Below are 8,277 nucleotides of genomic sequence, written 5' to 3'. Positions count from 1 at the left end.
GTACCTGCAATGATAGTTTAATGTACATGTACTGAGGTCAGAACAGCCTGATACAGCCTGAAAATGGACTGGAAGACTATCTCACAAGGAACAATAGGGCAAATCGGGGCTGCTGAGAGAACCAGTACCTGGCCATGTCTTATTTTCACTAGTGTTGTACAGGAAGAAACATGAATGTCTGTGCAGTTTTAATTTGCCTCTAAACTGGGGAAGGACATCAAACTGGAACAGGCTGCTCAGATAGGTTGTGAAGTCATCATCCTTTGAGATATTCTAAAGCCAACTGGATATAGTCCTTTCCTGGGCTCTAGGTGGCCCTGACCGGCAGGGAGGTTGGACCAGATAACTTCCAGAGGTCCCTTCCAACCTCGGCACTCAGTGATGCAATGATTCTGTCAACACCTGCAAACTCCTAACCAGTACCACAGACATAAGCAGAAGCATGGAAGGAAAATAAAACAAGAATCAGATTGGTGAAATTGCTAGTTAATACATCAGGAAAGCCATAATTTGAATTGTCATCAATTGACATATAGAAAGAAGGAAGATATTCTTGAATTCAGACCATAAGAAATGAGATATAGAGTTCAAAATAAAATAAAACCAGGAAAAACACCTAGTCCAGTTCCAGGCTGCTCTGAAATAGGAGGACACTGTCTGCAGTACCAGAGATAAAACTACCTAGAGAGGTCTTTCACAGGCTGGCTTTTACTACTGCTCATCAGTAATAAAACATGCGTTGTATAGGGAATATCCTGGAGTGCAGCTGACCTTCCATGGGAACTCTAGAAAGTAACAAGAGCCTTTTCCTCAGGACATGAAAATAAAAATGATCTACCAAGTTCCTCTTCTCCCTCAGGTCTTGTCTTGTCTAGATGCACATAAAGGGTATGGAGAACAGGATGGAGCACAAAGGACAGTGTGTTTTTATAGTTACTTCTGTGGTTTTTTTGCTAACAGGCCCAAAACAGCTCTTGATTAGCATGACTCTGTCTTCCAGATTATTACTTGAACTGCCATACTAGGAAATAACTCAACTGGATTCCTGTCTTTGACCTATTAAACAATCAATTATTTATACAATGGAGCACTGTCGTCAGGAGACATCAGAGTCTCCCACACCAAAATACCCAGCATGTAGTAGGGTATTCTCCTATGTTGTGAAAAACACAGAAACAAAGCCCATCAGCTGCAGAAGGGAATTCTGCCCATTGCCCACACTGTGCAGGAAAGGACAGGATTTTGTAATCATCAACACAGGCTTTAAGCATCTCAAGTATTCTGCTCTTTCTTCCAAAAATAAACTATTCAGTGAGTTCAATAATGCTACCGAAGCTTCAGGTCCTTTCCTCTGCCCCCCCTAATCTCTCTGTGATATAGCAACATGAATACTGCAGATTACCAGGTGTCCATTAAAGGCAGGCTAGGATAACTGCAAATGCCTGGCTCGCAATACATTTTCTGTGCTACTATAAGCAGTAGGCTTTGAAAACATGCAAAATCCATGTTCTCACAGACAATCTTAGGCAGGAAGCTCTCTTAGACAGGTTTTCAAAATACTGCACAGAGGGAGAACTTCTTGGCTGCTTGTCATAAGCCACACACTGCTAATGCCTAGTGGAAAGGGTTCAAGCAATAGCAGTGTCTATTTGAAGCAGGCAGATCAGAGCTACATCCTCCCAGTCACCAGAAAGCTCTCATGGCCTTTCAGTACAGAAACACGGCTGCTCCAGACGCTAGGGTTGGGGGTACTCTGGCAACACTGTACATTTATTTAATGGCATAAATGTGAAGACAGCTTTTGTGCAAGGGTGCAGCGAGAGCAGGCGTATGCCCTGGGAGAGACAAGCCAGGGGCCACAGTCCTCGCTGGGCAGTGCCTACACCTACAGGGTGCAGTGCCACCGTCCCAGAGGCAGGCAAGCAGGGCAGGGTGGTGACAGCAGAGGGTCCTGTCAACAGCCCAGTTATCATCAGGCAATGGCAAGGCAGCACCAAGGTCCAACCAGGAAATCCAAGCAATAATCCAAGAACAAGGGTAGGAGCAGCCACCCCTACAACAGGGCTCAGACAGGAGCTGGTAGCACAGGGCTAGGTTTAAATGGAGCCTTCAGTCAGGAGGTGGGGGAAGCCTCAGGTGAGGCTGGTCAGGGCCATCAGGGACTATTTGTGCTCTCAGGACCCCTACATCTGCATGTAAGGTGAACTCTCCTGCACCTAACAATCATGTGCAAAAATATTTGTCATTCAAAGCAAAGTGCAAATCCCAGAAAAGGAAAATGGAAAGTACTGGGCTGTGAAATAATAGCATGTTGCCCTTTGCAAGCGTAGCTCACTGTAAAAGAGTTGTTTTCACATTTCCCAATGAAACTGTGACATATCTAAATTGATTTACAAAAGCTTTTAAAATAAAAATGTGTTGGATTTAAAAAACTGCTCATTTTCTAGTACTCTCACAAAATAGAGGTTGTACGCACCCTTATTAGGACAATAAGCAATTGATCAAAACAATGGTGCTTCTATAACGTGAGCTGTTGGTAGCACCATGCAGAAAACATAGAGCAGGAGCAGGTGCCTGAGCCTTAAAGAAAATTCAGCCATAATGCTTCTATCCTGTTTTGCATTTCCAGATTACATGAAATTTCCTCATTAACTACTGCTAGCTGCAGTGGTAGCACAGGTGAGACAGTGACACTGCCTCTGATTTATAATTCTTTCTCACCCAGTCTGTACTGGGAACTTACTTCAGTGTCCCCCTCCTTTCCTGCTTGTCTCAGTGGTTTTGTCTGCTTTCAGTACCCAGTTATCTCATTTTCCTACAGTAGTGTTCAATAAATTAATTTTCCTAAAAAGACTAAGAAGTGCTGGCATTCTACCAGCATTTGAAGGCATCATTGCAGTGTGACATTTTAAAACAGTGTCGTTGAGGGTGAATGCATGATCCGGCTCCAGGAGAAGCCTGTCACTTGCCACCAAGATCTGCCTGGGTTACTTATCGCTTATCATGTCTTGTGCTGGTTGTTTTGCTTGTGAATCATATAAATCATATATAAAATAAAGCTATATGGAAAACTTTCCATTCTCTACCAGTCAGTGAAAAGGTTTTTCTTTCTTTTTTCAAATGATTGGGGAGTATCTTACATCAGTCAATTTTGGCCTCCTGGAACAATCAAAACCTCTTTAAAAAACAATAAGCTTGCTTGAAATTTTATCTGTTTACTAATGGAATTTGCTGATAGTGACTACCTGTTCATAGCTTTTATTACTTTCTTTCTATATTTTCTAATAAAATTTACATCTGCAATATATCAATAGACACATGATCAACTTTGTTTATATAAATAATATGTACTAGATGGAAAAAAAATCAATACATTAACTTTGTATCCCAACAGCTAATTTATAGTGGCATTTGACACTAACTTCATATAGTTGCTTCACCATTCCTGGGCAGTGTTCACAAGAGGGAAAAAAAAGCTTCACCAGTATTAATGTATTGGGTTTATGTGGCAAGGTTTTGGTAGCAGGGGGGCTGCAGGGGTGTTCCTGAAGGACTCCACTCCAGGCTGGAGCAGCTCAGGAAGAACTGCAGCCCCTGGGAAGGACTCATGTTGGAGAAGTTCATGGAAGACTGTCTCCCGGAGGAGTGGCCCCACACTGGAGCAGGGGCAGAGTGTGAGGAGTCCTGCCCCTGAGGAGGAAGGAGCGGCAGAGACCAGGTGTGATGAACTGACCACAACCCCCATTCCCCATCCCCCTGCGCTGCTCAGTGGGGAAGAGGTAGAGAAATTGGGAGTGAAGTTGAGCCCAGGAAGAGGGGAGGGGTGGGAGGAAGTTGTTTTAAGATTTGGTTTTATTTCTCATTATCTCTACTCTGATCTGATTGTCAATAAATTAAATTAATTTCCCCAAGTTGAGTCTGTTTTGCCCTTGACAGTAACTGCTGACTGATCTCTCCCTGTCCTTATCTCGACCCACAAGCTTCCCATTATACTTTCTCTCCTCTGTCCAACTGAGGAGGGGAGTGACAGAGCAGCTTTGGTGGGCACCAGCCAAGGTCAACCCACCACAGAACTGTACAGAAAAACTGATATGTGTTGCTCAAAAAAAAAATTCTACTAATCTAAACTTCTATGCAGAATTACTGTTAGTCTTGACTATGTTCTTAAATCAATGACACCTGTAAGTCTTATCACATATAAATAAACAATCAGAGAGCATTATTTTCAGCCCTAAAAACAGCATAACTTATAGGGAACAATTAACTTTTTAAGAAGTTCCATTCAGCAGTTATTTTCCAGTACCACTCTAGAAGCCAACTTATCTTTTTTCTCACAGTAAAGGTGACTTTCCATTACTTAATTTCTTATGCCTCATTTCCTTAGAGATTTTCCAAATAAGAGTAGCTCTGTGCCTCACAGTCTTCTTCTGACCCAACAATAAAATATGTGTTAATGACCAAAAAAACCCCTAACGACAACATTTCTGGATTTTTAGTAACCGTACTAAGTATCATGGTTGCTGCCTAAAATCGTTTGACTTTGAAACTATTTATATGAGTAGATTAGTTTGCTCTTAGACCACAAGAAAAGTCCAGTAGCACAGGAAAAAAAGAAAAGAGCAATGAAAAGGACATGCCAGATTACATGATACTTTTGTTTCAGTTGGAGACCCAAATATTAGCCTCCTTCTCCAATTTCAATTTTGTTGTGTTATCAAGCATAACACCATTTCAGAGGAACAATACCATCGACACTGAATCTACTACACGTGACAAGGCTACACTTATAAATTATTGTATCATATTTATATTTTCCTAGGAATATCTACATGTAAATCATAAATTTGAATGTTAAATTTTGTTTCTATATCTCCTCTGTATGCACCTTTTGTCTATATGTAAGCTTAATAGTAATTTTAACAAGACTTTCATAGGTAAAATACTTATATCTGAAACACCTCAAATTACCCCTGGATATTTTACATAGCAGCACTTTAAAAAAAACCCCAGTGATTTTGCAAATATGTCTCTTTCTTAATAAGTCCGTTCACTTCCATACTGTCAAAAAACCTGAATGCTGCTGAAGCTGCTGAAAAACTGGTGACATAGCAGCAAATGTTCAGTGGAGAATTTCTTTTCATTTCAAACTCATTAACTTCCTGAAACCAAGAGCTTTTGAGCAGGAAGCTGGTATTCCATTGCTACAAACTTAAGTTATAATCCTGAACCATGACAAGAGCCCAGGCCATAAGGCAGAAGTTAGAGATGAGGGACGTTGCAGGGCTCTGTGAAAAGAGGCCTTTAAAAAATACACAATAAATACAAATGTAGTACTTTTTTTAAGCCTAGTTCTACAGCTGTGCTCAAAAAGCATGAACCATGAACCACATGATGAATGTGTATAAATGTTCACTGAGACTTAGATTAAAGGTCAAAGTATATAACACCAGTCAATCAGTCAAACAACTTTTTCCATTGATTTTCACTGATTGCTCTTTAGATGCACAGATGTAGGATTTAAACCATTTGCTGCTCTAAGTTATGGAGCATCACAATGGTCCTTCCCCATACTTCATCTTTGTACTTCACATGTCATCTTAGTATCTTATTCTGGAAACACGACGAATCATTCTTCATTATATTAACTTTGAGTAGTTCTTCAGAGAGAGTAGAATTATTCGTACATGGAGTTATATACGAATAACTTCAGAGGATCAAGACCTTATTGTGTAAGTATTTGGGACATGCACTATGTGTAAGGTATATCTAAATTGTATGGCTGAACTTGGTCCTACTTTTGAGAATATAATACACAAATAGTCAAGCTTTTCAAGTTTACATATTAAAATTTCTTAAACTCCTATTAACACTAATTGATAGGTTGCTTTGATGTGCTGACACTTTGGGATTCATCTTGTGTCACGAAAGAAACCCTAAAGCAACTGCAGTAAGACTTGACCATTTGGAACACATTCAAGCATGTCTAAAACCTATCTCAGTTATCACTTTTTTTACTATTACCTGTAATCCTTCTCAGCCAGGTCCTACTTCTCTATTTCACTGGGCTGTGTTTCCTGTTATAAATGTTTTTGGTGGACCATCCAAAGCAGTAAACTTTGTTTCCTTCATGTGTACAGTACCTGAAGGAATCTTAGAACTATTTAACATTAGTAACAAGAGCAACTTCCAATATCTTGGAATTCAGTCCATTGAACTTCTACAAGATTTCTTTCTTCCTCTGCCTGAGGAAATAGGTCTAAACTCTTGAGAAATATTTCTTGCTAAAAAATTCAACCAACGCCGTATAAGTTTAAGAGAATAACTATGAAAACTGACACTGTTTAAGAGAAAAAGTCACCACTGCTTTCTTTGAAATTTTATCTGACTAGCAGTCTGTTTGTTAATTGCTACAGTAATTTTGCACATATGAAGATGGCTATATATTAACATTTCCTCCCTCTCTGTCATTACAGAACATTTCTAGAGCTACCAAGGGAGAAAACCAGAAATTTTGGTTTCATGCAAAACAGCTAAAGATTGAAACTGATACCCTTCCAGATAATTTTCTATTGTTTTCTGGTAAGTTTGGCACATTGCAAGACTGTTTATTTTGCAATTTGATTGTGTCTTTAGATTCAGAATTAGCTCAATACATTTGTTCCATCATTGTAGCCACAATATGTCAGTATTTTCACTTGCATGGATCAAGTGCTCTCACACTGTGAGGTTAGCTTTCCTGTTGCAGCTTTTCCAGAGCAAGATGTACCAAGCCCAGGGAAAACACCAAAACCAGCATTCATTTTCCCTTCTTATTCTCCATCTGGGATACAACAAACCCAGGATTTTCTAATTTATGGTCAATAGAATAGATGGTTCTGCTTTTTGCTGATTTTCAAGCAGAAGTAAGCTGTCAAACCAAGAAACAACGGCAGGTACGTACATCCAGTTGTTGTAAACTCTCACAACAGTGAGCTATTTCCAGAGTACTATTAGAAAGTCAATCCACAGGTATTTCCATGTTTGTTTACCTCAGCAGAGGAAACATACTGGATCGTTTTTATTTTGTAAGTTTTTGGTTGGTTTTTTTTCCAAACTTAATGGCATTTTTATCAATAAGCCATTAAATTAACCTTACGAAGGTATGTGTTGGCAATCTGTTAGAGGGAGAATAATTAGGGAGAAAGTTGCTTGGTGCAGGATTTCTGAAAGAGCTAGATTCTCCTCAACTTTCAAATCACAGATTTTAAACTGGACACTCAAGTCAGGTATCCAGGTATCCAGCTATGGGGTGACAAGTCATATTAAGAACTGAAGCTTGAAAATAAATGACATCATTAGAATTACTTCCTAACAGTGGTAGGACAGACAATACGGATGGAATAAAAGATTAGGAAGAGGATAAGATACCAAATATTTTACTAAAAAAAGCTAAATATACCTAATGTTTCCCTATTTCCTAAATCTTAACTGTATTTAATAAAGTACTTTTAATAAAAATATTTTGTATTTGGTTAGAATATGATTTTTTTTTAATCTGGATAAACTAACTAGGTATTATAAATTTTCAGGTGTTCTGATTATTTCCTCCTCTGCTCTGTAGTAAATCTCTTCATTTCTTCCAGTAAGCACCACTCCTTATGACTTCATCCTAAAAAATCTCTTTCTTTAGTTTAGCCAGGACTCACCCTGTCCTATAAAAACACAGTTTCTGAGCCCTTGCCTAAATTCCTGTTAGTAGAGTAAGTTTCATCTTCAGTAAAAAGGTTACAAATTTTTTGTGTGAGAATCTGTTGGTAAACGAGTGTGCGGTTATTAGTCACTGTGAGTTTTCATGCAAGTTTCTGTAGAAACCTGCTTGTTCATGCTGAAAAAAGAAACATACATTTCTTATGTCAGCTCTCATTCTTAAACATAAACCTGTTTATAATCTAAGTTGAGAAGTTTCCTGGCTCCTTTAGGGCTCAAGAAGTATTTTGTTCTTTTTTCTTTTATTTTTTTTCTTAATTTAAACTTTAATCATGTTAATGGTTTTGGATAACAGTGAAAGATCAATTTTTCCATATAGGTAGATACAAATGTGTTCAAAAGGCATGAACAATTATGAGGAAAATTTAAGAAAGTACAGTTTCTGATATAATTTTGAAGTAAACAATAATGAGGCTTGAGAAATATCTTTTTCTCAATTTGACAGTCAGTAGTTACCCTGTTGAAGCAGCTTTTTTACTTGCTTCTAAGTGTTACGCTACACAAGAAGAAAAGCCCTACAATATCTGCAGC

Source organism: Phaethon aethereus (assembly GCF_964289735.1).
Source record: "Phaethon aethereus genome assembly, chromosome: 1".
In the NCBI taxonomy this organism is placed as follows: Eukaryota; Metazoa; Chordata; class Aves; order Phaethontiformes; family Phaethontidae; genus Phaethon; species Phaethon aethereus.
Note: the sequence above shows the minus strand (reverse complement) of the source record.